At 34.8% G+C, this 16261-nt stretch overlaps 1 pseudogene; it reads right to left on the reverse strand.

Annotated features, from left to right (window-relative positions):
• Positions 1-9642: 9642 nt before the first annotated feature.
• Positions 9643-11836, reverse strand: LOC21388804 (annotated as a pseudogene).
• Positions 11837-16261: the final 4425 nt, after the last annotated feature.

Raw genomic sequence — 16261 nt, forward strand, 5'->3', positions numbered from 1 at the left:
AAATTATTTTAAAAGGACAATTAGGGAAAAAAATTATTTTAAGAGGATAATTAGGAAACAAATATTTATGAGAATCACTTTTAAAAAAAGGGAAAAAATGATATAAGAATAGAAAACATGGACAAAAAACAAAAATAAAAGTCAAAAAAATTAGTTCACCAAGACAAATAGAGAAAAAATATTTATAAATGTCACACTTGAAGTAATAGAAAAATATATAGTGTGAAAAAATAATAAGATTTTATAAGAATAAAAGGAAAAATAAAAATGAGTGACTAATAAAGCAAAATAAGAAGGTCTCAAAAAAAAGAAAAGAAGAAAGGCTCGTTCATTTAATTAATTTTAAATTTTTATAATTAAAATTTTTTTAAAAATATCACATTTAATTTTTTATATTACAATTAATTTTTTTTAAAAAAATATAACACTTTAATTTAAATTAAAAACTCAATTCGAATGAGGTCGAAGAAAAAGGCGGGAAAAGAAAAAACAAAAAAAAAGGCAATAGTGCACTGCACCAAAATCGAAAAGAAGTAGAGGGGAAAGAGAGCGAATAGGGAAAAGAAAAGGAAAAAAATGCAAAAATAAAAATAAAAATATGAGTGCACTGCAGCAAGTGCAGTGCACGAAAACCAAAAAGGAGGGAGAGAGAGTGTGAGAGTGTGAGAGTGTGAGAGAGCGAATAGAAGAAAAAAACCAGGACCAAACGTTTCGTATTGTGAGAGGGCCAGGACGAAATGTTTCGTCAATAACGAAACGCTATAGCAGCATTTTGTGACTTTTAGATATGTTAATGATATTTCACAATATACAAATAATGTCATGTCTTGTTTGAATTAGATAAAATCTCAACCACGCTTGAGTGTTATATAACATTTTTTTAGTATTAAAAAGTATAACATATTTATGTATCTTTATTTATGTAAAATTTATTTATGTATGTATCTTTTTAATGTTTGTTAAAGTACTAAAAATATATTTAAATGTAAATTTTTGTAATTCTCTTAATTTTTTCTAGTATTACTGATATCGATATTTTCTCTAAAATTACAGTAAAGTTGGAGTAGTCGTGAATAGCTATATATATATATATATATTGCTGCACGTACAGAAGGATTAATGTAAAGGAAGCCATGCATATTTATAAGAAAAATATAAAGAGGCAAACTAATTAAACATCAGACATCCCACTCAGACTCATCTTGAGTCAGACGATCATCGAATAATCAAAAGTTTAAAATGATGGAAAGAAAATTTAAATTTCCTTTACAATGTCTTAAGCTTTTTTTTTAAATGAAACATTAGCCTTTGTTGATCATTATGCAATATCCAGTACCTTATTTCTTTCTTTCTTTTGTTAGTTTTTTTTTTTTTTTTTAAAGAAAAAAAGGGACTTTCAAGGTTTTTCAAGAATGCAAGAAAGCATTAAGAGATATCGGTATGCCAGAAAGCATTAATAGATATATTTTTAAGAATGCAAGAAAGCATTAACAAATATATTTTTAAGACGTTGGACATACAATTGTGTACGGGTATATGTGTACATACGTGTGGATTACGCATATATTGTAAGTAAATATATGCATACATAAATGAGATTTTAATGGTATATATAGTCCCTTTTCCTTGCCTTAAAGAATGGGGCATGGAATTGTATTATCTGTGTTTATTATTCCCGAGTTTGTTATCAAGTAGTTTACTATGAGCACAAACAAAAGTCTTGGACTCATTTAGTCGCGAAGTCTACAATTTTTACCGCCCATAGTTGGTCAAAGACATCGCTAAAAGTCTAATAAGGGCGCTAAAGTTGCTTTTTTACTGCCAATTTTTTGTTTACATGACGTTTAGTTTATGAATTTAGATTCATGATTTAAAATTATTCTTATTTTATAAATATTTTTTGTGAAAAAAAATATTATAACGAGTCACAAATTATAATTTAAATCATGACATAAATCTCATTTTTAAACGTCCTCTTAATCACGACACGGTTGTTGACCAATAACTAAAAATGTTTCTAGCACGTACGAAATTTACCCCACTTATAATTTTTTTTACTGGATTTGACATTTAGTGTCGTCACTAAAAGTGGGGCCCACTATATGAGAATGTCGGTTTTCATTTTTTTTTCAATAAAAACTACGGAGGCTGTTGATTATTACTGTTAAACAGGAAGATTCAGTTGCATTCAAATATAGTTAAATTTTAAGTTTAGAAAATATATAAACTTAAAAAAAGCGCAATTTGCACTGCAACTAAGACCTAAGTACAAGGCTGCACCGTTTTGTTAACACATAACAGAAATAATATGACTATGATTTTGGACTAGACTACTCAAAACTAATAGATCATGGAGTATCCTCCTAATCCCAAATATGTTTATCACTCCAAAAAAAAAATTCATAGCTGATCAGTCTCTCCTTCAGCACTCAAACACGAACTTCTTGTGGAATGTAGAAATATATTACCAAATCTTCCTTGTTTATAAACTTGTAACTGAGAAGAGCTGTTCTAAGACCTCCTTTACCACTACAAAGTGTGTGAGAAGCACTGGCGATAGTCAGTAATTGAATTCCTCAGCTGCTTTTCAACTAAACTTGCAAAGACTAGCTTGCTTCCTGATCTCTCAATCATGTCAATTACTCACACCGGGGGTTGTTAAGAAGTAAGAACTGAGAGGGACATTGCCTTCCTAACTAAGTGAGCCTACTGGAGCGGGATAGTGATCAGAGCCTATCCAAGTGTGAAGATGCTTCCCTCCTGCTCCGGCTGCTAAAAACAGCGGCGTCGGAGTTTTCTCCGATCACTACTACTTTGCTTGATTTAGATCTCTGTGATTGCTCCGAGAAATGGGGTTTCTATCTTTAAATGTAGTCCTGTATATGAACTCACTATTTTCTTAATTTCTGCCCACTTTGCTTACGTACTTTGGTGGTATCTTGCAAAGAGTTCTTATATGTTGATAATCAATTGGCTGAGGAACTCATCTCTTTTATGTAAAGATTCTAATTAATGTGAAAATCATATGAAGAATACAAATAGAACATGAAGTGAAGAACTAATCAGTTCTAACCAAGAACTCTCAGTTGTATTGTGTTAGTGATGCGGAACAAAGTCAAATCTCCAAACCTATTTTAGGTAGGGATAAAAACAAATAAATTCGGATTGATTCTTATTTAGTTTTCTTATTTAATTTCAGGAAAGTTTCTTGATTGTATGAATTTAGTTTTGTTTATTTAGGCTCCGTTCATTTCGCCGATTCGAGTTTAGAATTCGAGTTTTGCTACAATAAAAAGATCTTACAAACAGTCACATCTAATTTTTTTGCTACAGTAAAAAGTTATCACATAAAATTACATCTCAATTCAAATCAACGAACTAAATGGGCCCTTAATTTCCTGTTTAGCCTATAAATTGACTACATGTTACAGACAATGCAGACTATAAATGAATATTGAATTGCATTTCTCTGATTGTTTCACCTTTCCTCCAATTTCTACCCTTTTTCCCCCTAATTCTTTCTTTTTTCCTCTTTGAAAGCAAAATGGACTTTATTAATCAATTGCAATATCAGTAAGAACAAAAGAGCCAATAAAATCTGGCAAAAGAATCCAAACAAAGTCCCTAACTTGTGAATACGCAAAATTAGCCAAAAAGTGGGCTACTAAATTCCCTTGTCCGGGAATGTCGCAAACAGAGCCACTGTTGGGAATTAACCCCAGAAACCTTCAAACTCCAATTACCAATCAAGAACTCGATTTCCAGAGGAAAACCCAAATCACAAATTGCACAGAGAAAAGAAAATCACAATCAAGAACAGAGAAGAGAAAAAAACAATACACACACAATTTACCGAAGTTCGGCCAAAAGAACTTTGACCTACGTCCCCATTGAGAAGCAGCTTGCTCGATGGCTTCTTCACTATGATCGCAAGAATGGTTACAACAGATTACAAGAACTTTCTCTCTCTAAGTTCTCTCTCTCTCTCTCTCCAGTTACAGCAAAAAACAGGATAATGAATACATAGAATATCTAGAGAGTTCTTCTCGAATATCTCTTGTACATATATACATATATTAACCGGTTGTGCTATTATACAACACACCACACAGTAGACCCTTTGTAACTGCCACATTATCATGCTTGACCATTTTGAAGCCGCGTGGATTACTTGGGCAATTAATCAACAATTCTCCACCTTGTCCAAGTAATCTGAGAAACAGATATATAGCTGCTGCTCGATCACCCCTTTATCAGGGGTCATCCTGAGTCAATGTGAAGTAAGTTCAAGCAATGCTTGAACTTTGGTGATGCCAGTGCCTTAGTGATCATATCAGCTGGGTTTTCTTCAGTGGTGACCTTTTCCAACTGAATCTCACCATTTGACAAGATGTCCCGAATGAAATACAGCCTTACATCTATGTGCTTAGTCCTCTTGTGGTAGACCTGGTTCCTGCACAGATGAAGGGCACTCTGGCTATCACAGAAAATCTTCACACTATCTTGAGCCATTCCCAGTTCTTCAACAAATCCCTTTAACCATATAGCTTCTTTGGTTGCCTATGTCACAGCAATGAATTCAGCCTCTGTGGTTGAAAGAGCTACCACGTGCTGTAGATTTGCTTTCCAGCTAATTGTACAGCCATAGAATTGGAATGTATAGCCTATAAGTGACCTCCTGTTGTCCAAGTTTCCAGCATAATCTGAATCCACGAACCCAGATACTCCCTGTTTGTTCTTGCCATTTCTTCCATAGTGCAGGCCCACCTCTGATGTTCCTCTGAGGTATCTCAGAACCCATTTCACTGCTTCCCAGTGATCCTTGTCCGGATTAGACATGAATCTGCTGACTAAGCTTACTGAGTAAGCTAGATCAAGTCTTGCACAAACCATTGAGTACATTAAGCTTCCCACGGCATTGGAGTATGGCACCTTTTTCATATAGTTTTCTTCTTGCTCCGATGTTGGACAATTTGCTGATGATAATCTAAAATGCTGAGCCATAGGAGTAAGAACTGGTTTTGAGTCTGCCATGTTAAACCTTTCCAATACTTTCTTAATGTATCCCTTTTGTGAAAGGAATAATGTGCCTTCCTTCCTATTTCTGGTTATCTCCATACCTAGAATCTTTCTGGCTGGTCCTAGGTCCTTCATGTCGAATTCTCCCTTCAAAAGTCCCTTGACCTTTTGAATTTCTTCCATGTCCTGACAAGCTATTAACATATCATCTACGTATAGAAGTAAGTACATATATGTACCTGATTTCCCCTTCTTGAAGTAGACACAGTGGTCATGTTTGCTTATGCCGAATTTACTTGATAACATGAATTCATCAAAGCGCTTATACCATTGTCTTGGCGATTGCTTCAACCCGTACAATGATTTCTTGAGGAGACACACCTTGTCTTCATTTTTCTGTGCTATAAAACCTTGAGGTTGCTGCATGTATATTGTTTCTTCGAGCTCTCCATGTAGAAAATCAGTTTTAACGTCTAACTGCTCCAACTCTAAATCGAAGTGAGCTGTAAGAGCTAACAAAAATCTTATTGAACAATGTTTTACCACAGGTGAGAAGACTTCATTGTAGTTTATTCCTTCACGCTGTGTAAAACCCTTGGCCACTAACCTGGCCTTATACCTAGCTTGTTCCACTCCCTCGATACCTTATTTCTTCTTGAATACCCACTTACATCCCGAATATTTTGCTTTGCCGGTTTCTCCACCAAACCCAAGTGTTGTTCTTATGTAGTGATTCAAGTTCATCCTTCATAGCACTGATCCATTTATCTGACTCCTTGCCTTTTACTGCTTCATAATAGTTGGTAGGTTCTAAGTCAGCCATGCCTTCGGCAACACTATGGGCATAATGGGTGAGATCGGCATAACCAAATCTTTCAGGGGGTTTGGTTTGCCTTCTCACTCGGTCTCTTACAAGTGTATAGTCAGATAGAGGGTCTGGTTCTTCCACTTGATGTCCCTGTGTCTGTTTTTCTTCAACTTCGTTGTCGGCTGAGCTTTGTGGCTCCACCTCCAGTCCTAATCTTTCTTGAGGGCTGTGTTCCTCTGTGTTCGTTGTATTGAGTGTCTTGGCATTATACATTTCAGCTTCATTGAATACAATGTCTCTGTTGATTATTTCCTTCTTATATCCCGGTTTATTGCACCACAACCTGTAGCCTTTAACTCCATGTGGATACCCTAGAAACATGAATTTGACTGCCCTTGGATCCAGCTTTCCTTGCTTGCTGTGAGCATAAGCTGTGTAGCCAAATACTCTTAAGTGATCCAGCTTAGGAGGGTGGCCTGTCCATTTTTCCTGAGGAGTCTTATTGCCAATTACTCGGGAGGGACTCCTGTTGATTACATAGGTTGCTGTCTGTACCGCCTCTGCCCAAAAATTTTTTGGTAAGGATGCATTTGACAGCATGCATCTCACCCTCTCCATGATAGTCCTATTCATCCGTTCAGCCACTCCATTTTGTTGCGGAGTGTCTCTCACACTGTGGTGTCTATCAATTCCTTCTTTCCTGCAAAACAGATTAAATTCTTCTGCAACAAACTCAAGACCATTGTCAGTTCTAATTTTCTTTACTTTCTTTCCTAATTGGTTCTCTGTTAAGACCTTCCATTCTTTAAATTTATTAAAAGCATCATTTTTATTTTTGAGAATATAAGTCCAAACTTTTCTACTAAAATCATCAATGATAGAAAGATAATATCTAGAACCATTATGAGAAGATACTGTAGAAAGACCCCACAAATCAGAATGAATATAATCTAAAGGAGCTTTAGTGCAATGAATACCTGTATTGAACCTTACCCTGCATTTCTTACCATATATGCAGTGTTTGCACATGCCCAACTTTGAGATTTTGGCCCCGTTGAGTAGTCCCTGTCTGTGCAACTCTTCTAGGCCTTTTTCACTGATGTGAGCAAGTCTCATGTGCCACAATTTAGTTACTGATGATGAATCTTGTGATGCAGCAGCTGCTTCACCTACGACAATTTTGCCTTCCAGGATGTATAGGCCATTCTTGAGAATCCCTTTCATAACTATGAGAGATCCCTTAATGACTTTGAGTACTCCTTTCTCAGATTTGAAACCGAAACCCTGAGCATCCAACATCCCCAATGATATCAGATTTCTCTTTAATTCCGGGACATATCTGACATTAGTAAGAGTTTTCTCCATGCCATTTGTCAGCTTCAATCTGATGTCGCCGATGCCCTCCACCTTACAAGCCTTGTCATTCCCAAGTAGGACCTGCCCTCCTTCTTGCTTCTTGAATGAGATAAAGTTTGACTTGTTGGGACACATATGGAAAGAGCATCCTGAATCGAGAATCCACTCACCTTCAGGCTTGTTTTCTGACAGCAACAGTAATTCCGAACTGTATACCCATCTGTAACCAAATCTACATTACCCGTCTCTTTTGACTTCTCAACCCTTTTCTTCTTTCTCTCTGGACACTCCTTCTTGAAATGTCCTTCCTTATGAAATATAAAGCATTTTCTTTTTCCCTTGGATTTGGATCTTGGCCTACTTTTTGATATGTTGTCTCTCCTTTCAAGCCTTCCCCGGGCTGTAAGGCCTTCTCTTCCTGCTTCCTCCTTAACACCATGTTTCTTCTTCAGTTCCTTAGAATTTAGAGCCGCCTTTACCTTTTCCAAGGTAATGGAGTCTCTTCCAAATAACATGGTATCTGCAAGATTCTCGAAGGAGCTTGGCAATGAACTCAATAACAAAATAGATTGATCCTCATCCTCAATGGTGATATCAATGCTTTTCAGATCCAAGATTAGACGATTAAAGTCATCTAAGTGTTTCTTCAAAGAACCACATTCCTCCAGAGTCAAAGTATAAAGGGCCTTTTTCAAGAAAAGCCTATTAGCTAAAGATTTAGTCATGTACCTGCTTTCCAGTTTCATCCATACCCCTGCCACTGTTGATTCGCATGAGACCTCGCGTAAGACCTCGTCACCAAGACTGAGAATTATCACGTTGTGTGCCTTGGACAGAATGTCCTTCTTCTCTTTGAGACCTCGCGTAAGACCTCGTCACCAAGACTGAGAATTATCATGCTGTGTGCCTTGGACATAATGTCCTTCTTCTCTTTGTCGGAGAGCAAACCCGGCATATGATCCTTTCCCAGAAGCGCATCATCGAGCCCCTGATGTACCAGTAGTGCTCTCATCTTAACCCTCCAGAGATTGAAATCATTTTCTCCCGTGAATTTTTTGACATCGAATCAAGTTGTCCCCATGATTGCTTTGCCCTAGCCTTTGAAGATTAGGGCTCTGATACCAATTGTTGGGAACTAACCCCAGAAACCTTCAAACTCCAATTACCAATCAAGAACTCGATTTCCAGAGGAAAACCCAAATCACAGATTGCACAGAGAAAAGAAATCACAATCAAGAACAGAGAAGAGAAAAAATAATGCACACACGATTTACCGAGGTTCGGCCAAAAGAACTTTGACCTACATCCCCGTTGAGCAGTAGCTTGCTCGATGGCTTCTTCACTATGATCGCAAGAATTGTTACAATAGATTACAAGAACTTTCTCTCTCTAAGTTCTCTCTCTCTACAATTACAGCAAAAAACAGGATAATGAATACAGAGAATATCTAGAGAGTTCTTCTCGAATATCTCTTGTACATATATACATATATTAACCGATTGTACTATTATACAACACACCACACAGTAGACCCTTTGTAACTGCCACATCATCATGCTTGACCATTCTGAAGTCACGTGAATTACTTGGGCAATTAATCAACAAAATCAACCCAAACAAAGTCCCTAACTTGTGAATACGCAAAATTAGCCAAAAAGTGGGCTACTAAATTCCCTTGTCGGGGAATGTAGCAAACAGAGCCACTATTAGTTGGGAAATAGCATCACAAACATCACTCTTCCCTCTAATTTCTACCCTTTCTCTTCACTCTTCCCGTTCTCCCCCTAATTCTGCATCAGTTAGATTGTTCAAAACAAAAGGAATTAAGCCTTCAAAACTATTCGCTTGCATAGTTTTAATGAACCCTTAAAAAAGGGGAAAAAAATAACGGCTTTTATGAAAAAGAAACTTGTTTCCATCTCTATGAAAAAAAAAAAAAAAAAAAAAAAAAAAAAAAAGAATTCACCAAAAAAAAAAAAAAAAAAAAACTAAGGCATTCCCGTGAACTTGTTGCTGCTAATCATAGTATACAAATGACCAAACACAAAACATAACTATCTGATACAACCCCACAAATTTTACTAATAAGATCATCTTAAAGTTATTTTTGTAAATAAGGAACACCTAGCTTGATTTGATCAGATTAGAGGAAGCAAAAGGGCAATTTTCCAGTGAGTTTATTGGCACTACGTATGAAAGCTACACTTATTCATGTGAAAGACAACATTCATTATAACATGTTAGGTTGAAATTATATAAACAAATCAAAAATAGTTTTTTTTTTCTTTAAAAAAAGAAAAGTTACAATCAGAATGTGAATTAAATGAGCAAGAAAAAGAATGCTACAAACGTTTAGTGTTCTGTAAATAAAAAAGAAAAACACAAGAATAAAAGACTTCAAATCAACTCAAAAACTACAATTCCTTAACTTGAGACGTCCTAGATAATCACAATCTGTGTCAAGCAATATACTTAAACGTGTTTGGATCATCCTTGTCTCTCTCCAGATAATCACGTGTGATGAGATCCTCAGTCCTCTTCTTAATTGCTCTAATATCAGGCTTAAACATCGGACTTAAGTGCTTAACACACTCGATCAACAGCTCCTGATACTTCAAAACTTTCCGGCTCTTCATGATCCTCACTATCGCGGCATCTATAGCGTAACGCCTGTCCTTGTCTACTTCTTCCACCACCTTCTTCCTTTCCTCGGCCACAGCCACCAGCGACGGGGGAGCGATCCTAATCCTCCTCATCTTGTCTGTGAACTTTGAGTTGAACTCGAAAGTATCATTCGGCGAGACGACTGCCGTGTTTGGTGTCTTCTTCAGGATCTTGTACTTTGAGCAAGACAGAGAGTGTAGTAGTGCGACCAACTCTTGGCCGTTTATGGTCAGCTGTATCGATATCTCCGAATAGCTTAATCTCTCAGCCGAATTGAATAGGAGTAGCAGAGCGGCCTGACACGTTGTCACAACTAGTTCAATGGTTTTGGCCTCAAACCTGCCATGAATGTTGCAAGTGCCTTGAGAGTTAACCCATGTGAGTTTTCTGTTCTGTGTTTTCATGTTGTAGAACCCCTTGAAGGCTTCAATACACTTCAGCATCTCGTGAGGGAGGGTCAGATCAGTAGACTTGAAGTTTGGCCATGATGTAGTAGTGAGAACTGTGACATTCAGATCAATCCCAAGTGTATTTACATCTGGGTGGTTATCTTGAAGATATTTCTTGAAGTTCTTTTGACTCTCCTTTGATAGTTTGATATCGGTGACCATCGCCTCCATTCTCGAAGTGAACTGAGCACCGAATTGTTGTTTTAGCTTTGTCAAGATGAGATCTTCGTTTTCTTGACTGGCACTCTTGCCGAAAAGGAGGCGGCGGGAGAGTGTTTTCTTGTAGAACTTGGTGAAAAGATCTCTGTCACTTGCGTACACAAGCAGTTTCAATGCATTCTCCAGGTTTTCTTCTATGGTCTCATCACTCAACTTCTCACAAGCCCCACCCTTTTTAAGCATGTCATCACAAAACATGGAAAGCAGTTCGGCAAATGACGTGCCCGCCACATCTTTATTGCAGAGCTCCTCGAAAGCCTCCCTTAGAGCCCTATGGAAAAAAGCATGGTTCTTGAAACAACCATCGACATACTCCATGTACCTGTCATGAAGCCTAATTATGTTTGCGACTAGGCTTGAGGATGCATCTTCAACCTCTTGGACCAACATTGTGCCTTCGCTAGTGATGTGTTGTTCAAAAATATTTGCGCCAAATTCGAGGCCTTCAGGGATTTCAATGTACAGGTTAAACATTCTTGAAAGGTCCTCGACCTTATCATTCCAAATCAAAGCCCGAAAACCCGAATCCTCATTCTCCAAGAGTTGTGCCTTGTAAACGACTAACAACTCGTGTTTGATTCTGGCCACTAGTTTATGTTCAGTGCTTGAATGCACGTAACGGGCGACTGTTTCCCTCTCACTTTTCAAGCACTTTTCGACCTTAACCATGTAATCAGGACACGAATCCTCAACAAGCGTCGGGAATAGTGCTTACCACTATCTTCTAGCATTGCAGCCTCGAAATCCTGCTGGTAGCACTTCAATTCTCCTCTTACATCCATCTCAACAAATACATCCACAACCTTCTTCAAGAGACCCCTGTCAACTTGCTCTCCCTCGCGGTCTCTCTCTATTAGACCGATCATAATATCGATGGCCTTAGCATTCAACTCTGCATACACCGTGTCCCTAAAGCAGATAATCCCCCAACTTCATGGGGTGTGGGAACTATTCTTTGTTTGACATAGGCAGGGTTGAGATAATGAAACAAACGGGAAAGCCATCTTGTCATCACCTTGTGATTTTCCCTTCTCTTCACGAGCTCTCTCAACAAGAACTCGCCATGCTTTTCTCTAAGCGAAGGCAGGACCGTCGAGGCAATGTACTCTTCGTACACCTCGCGGTATTTGTTGTAAAGGCGTTCGATATTGGCGTCGCATGGAGGTGAGCCGGTGCAGATGTCATAGACACATGTGTGGACTGTCATGTATTCTTCTGAGCTAATAGTAAGATCTGGCAATCCTTCTATAATCCTCTTCAGCATCATTACCTTGTAAATCTCAGCCCATTTTTCATCAAAACTGATGGGTTTGGAACCCATCCTGCAAAAGGAAAATCAAACTATTGTGTGAGGGAGGAGACAGTTATGATTACACCTTTTCATGTTGAAAAGCATAATACATATGAAATATTAGATATGCACAGTAGATTGTGTGTGTAGAAGACGTACAACACTCGGAGAAACAATTTTTTTATTTTTATTTTTATTTTTTTTTATAATAAGAAACGTAAAGAAATAAAATAGTTTTCAACAGAAACCCGACTTAACAGCAAGGTAAATTCAATACTTCACAGATCTAAAAGAATTTGCAAAGTTTTTCCGTTTTTCTTTTCCCCCCAAAAAAAAAAAAAAAAACTACAAGATTTAATACGGACAAAAAAAAAAAGATACATACGGGATTATAATAAGTATTCATTAAAACAAAAAGTGAGATAATTTTTGTAATTCAAAATTAATATGAGGAGATCACAATCTGTTACTTCTTTCATCATATGGTTCCATAAATTTATCCTTAATTAAAGGTCGGTGTCTATTTAATGGGTATATATTGCTTGCATCGAATTGAGTTTATAAATTGAAACATTAATGTACAACTATTATTAAAAAAAATAAAAGTTGCGTCTATTGACACCTCTCATTTTATTTTTATGTGCACATTTTTAATTTACTACATTTTACTTGTTACATCCCTATTAAAATTTCAAAAAAAGTCCCTATAATTAAATCACTCCACATTCTACTTTTCACACACACGTTCTTAAGTCACCTCTTATTTTTCTTGTTACACCCCTCTTAATTTTTTTTTTTTTAAAAAACTTCCAATTGTAGGATTACAGCACGTTCACGCGATTATCCCTTATAATGCTATAGTATGCCGTTTCATCCTTAGCAGCAAAAGAATGGCAATTTACTAAAGAAGAGTATAAAACTAATTTACTAAAGAAGAGTATAAAACTCCTTCATAGAAAAATCGTATTGAGTTGAACAGAAGATTTATTACCCACATTATGGTTTTCATCACAGAAACAGTATTTAGTTGCTAAAATCCATAACTTCTCTTTCAAAGGAAAAAAAAAAGAAAAAAAAAACTTCACACGAGACATACCAGAAAACATCCTCAACTAAATCATACTCAGAGACACAAATACATAACTATATTTGCATCATAATCTTGGGACTTAAGAACTAACAGAAAATTTCCCAGAACTCAAATCTATCAGAAAATTGCATATTAGGAAGGTCCCTAAATTTTAGCTTTATCTACCAACGGGTAGCAACAAAACAAGAATGCAGAAGATAACTAAAAATTGAAAATTAAATTATTTTTATTTTTTTGTTTACAGAATTTGGCCTTACAAGTCGTTGATCCAAGGTTTGAAACTCTCTTTTGAACTAAACCCTGCTTAGAAACTCCATTCATTCACTACTCCCAGATTTTAAAGCAACCAACAATTCAATAGAGTTCACTCAAAAAACCAAAATCTGGCCAATTTTTTAAAATTGATTAATCAGTTATTTACTCAATATATCAATTATTAATTTATTTTAGGAAGAGTAAAGTGGCAATTAAGGAGCTATATAAAGATTAGCTTTATAGATGAAATGATCTATAGAAAATTCGTATTAATTATGTTTAAAAAAATAATAGTTTTTTTTAAGGTGAGGTGTGTAATGAGTAATTTTTTTATAAATATTATTGTTCTTAAGAGTAATTTTATTAATGGGTAATTTAATAATAATAAAATATATTAAAAATGGGTGTGTAAAAAGTAAAAAAAAGGGTGTCTATATTTAAAGGAATTCACATAACCGTATTAAAAGGAATTATTTTATTTTCTGAAAAAATTAAAAACTCTATCAGATCAAACATGTCTTAAAGTACTTTCTACGGACTATAACTATGTTATGAAGACCTAGCTAATAATTAAACACTAACGAATAGACGGCATTTAACAGATATTAGCCCCCCAAAAAAAAACCCCCTATATAGATGCAGTAGCTAAACATTTTTACCAGAAAGAAATCAAGAAAAAAATCGGGTAATAAAAAATAACTTTTTTCTTAAACAAGATTATGTGTACTAAGCAAAACGACATCTCAAGGACTAATACGAGAAAACTAAGGAGAAAAGAAAGAGTAAAACGACATTGTATGGATGGAACAAAAGGCCTGCAAAACATAATTTTACAATAAATAAATAAATAAATTTTGTGATGTTTGGTTGTGTAAGCGAATCAGATGGCGCCTAGTTGAACGTAGGAAAGAAAATGATATTTTCTAGTGAGTGTGATTTCTAGAGAGATCGCTCATCGCTATTTAGTATTTATTGACAAGTGCTAATTCGAGTCCTAGTCTAGCTTATACGTCAGTTAGACTTTGATACGAATTAGAACTGAAGTAAATATTTATATTTATAGATAAATATTTACAAGTGTTAAGTTTGGTCGTTGTCCAGTTTATATATTAAGACCTCATTTATTTTACCGATTTGAGTTTTTAATTTTAATTTTATTACAATTAAAAGTTCTCACAAAAGTCACATCTAACTTTTTTTGCTACCGTCAAAATTTTTTACATAAAATTACATCTCAACTCGAATTAAAAACTTGAATCAGGGAACTGAACGATGCCTAGATTTTGATATGAATTAGAAATAAACCAAATATCTATTAGGAAAGTTTCTTTTTTTTAATGGTAAATATCTATTAGGAAAGTTACCTTTATTATGGTTATAAATTTATTTGTATTTATTTTCATGTTAAGAATTCTTTACATTTGACGGTTTGATTAACTTACCTGTTTATATTCTTATAATGTGTATTAACTATATAGAGCCAATAGTGCTATTTATTAATGAGTTTCCTCTTTTTATTATTGATTTATAAATATACACATATTTTCGAATCACCTTAAATCTCTTTTTCTCCTTTTGTTTCTTTTATTTTTCTTATTTCGTTATTAAGGGAAAAAGTAAAAGAAATCCTGAAAATAGTGGGCAGCCGGCGTGAAACATTTCTCTTATTACTTTTATCACATTTATGTTGCCTTACGTTATTATTGTCAATTATCACCTTTTAATTATTTTTTGTTTAAATTATACTACGCGTATTGTGTTTAACTGTTTACCATATCTGGAGCACCAAATCTCCTATAGAAAGAATTACAATTATAACATTATATGAAAGTACAATACAAATTAAAATATTTACAATTAATTACATATCACGTTAAAAGAAAATCACACATTTATTTATTAAGAAGTGTGTCTAATAATACCACTAGTTCTACTTTTCATACATCTTTAATAAAATTTCTTATTATTAAACTATCCATTAATAATTTATTTTTAAAAATAAAAATAATTTTAAAAAATACTCATTACATACCCCAACTTAAATAGTTCTTATTTGTTAATGATGGACAAAAATGATTCTTATGATGTTGACATTTTAAGATCTTGAAATTTTGAATCACTAATATAAATGTTTTGACAAAAATAAATCTCATGATCTTATATTATAAGGCTTTTTTCATATAAATAAAAAGTGTGGTAACTTCAACTGGAATAATAAATGATTAAATTTTCTACGTAGCTACCCGTTCAATTTGCTTAACTGTTGCAACTAACCCCATTTCACTAACTGCTTTTAAGTTTATAATGGAATAGTTCTTATGTATCATTTCATGTAGTAAAAAGGAATGAAGTTTATTTTACCCTAAAAAAACTAGAGATAAACGGTTGGAAAAAATGGTAAGTTTGGTTGTGGGTGGAAAGGAAAAACCAAAAAATTTAATTGTAGGCACATTTTTTAAATTTTAAGAGAGGAAATTTAAAATTTAATCATAGGTAATTTAATAAAATGTGTAAGAAAAGTAGAATGAAGGGATAGCAATAAGCCCATTCTTATTTATTAATTTATTTAGTATAATTATTTGAAATAACTTGTAAAACCCACCTTTAAGTTAAGAATTATAATTTTTTTTTAAAACTCCAGTACTGTCGATTTATGGCATGTTCACTTCGCTGATTCGAGTTTGTAATTCGAGTTGAGATGTGATTTTATGTGAGAGCTTTTTACTGTAGCAAAAAAGTTAGATGTGACTGTTTCTGAGAATTTTTTACTATAGCAAAACTCAAATTCTAAACTCAAATTGGTGAAGTGAACGGGCTTTAGAATGTTTGAATTAGGTCATTTAGTAGGATTTACTTATGGATCACGATTTTGCTCTTTCTTTAAGGCTTTTGTCGTCGATCTGTCCCTCATTTTTGTGTCTTATGTTTTTGTGCGTTTCTATAAAACAAAAAAGTAGTATAACTATATTTAGAGCAGTAAATTCAAGTAGCCTTGAATTCAACTTTGAGGAACGTAGATCATTATTATAAGAGATTTTTAACATATTATAAGATTTTCTTTCTTGAAAATCTGCACTTTATATGATTCAGGCTGACCCATTTGAAAATAT

This window comes from Morus notabilis, unplaced genomic scaffold, assembly GCF_000414095.1.
Source record: "Morus notabilis unplaced genomic scaffold, ASM41409v2 Scaffold211, whole genome shotgun sequence".
In the NCBI taxonomy this organism is placed as follows: Eukaryota; Viridiplantae; Streptophyta; class Magnoliopsida; order Rosales; family Moraceae; genus Morus; species Morus notabilis.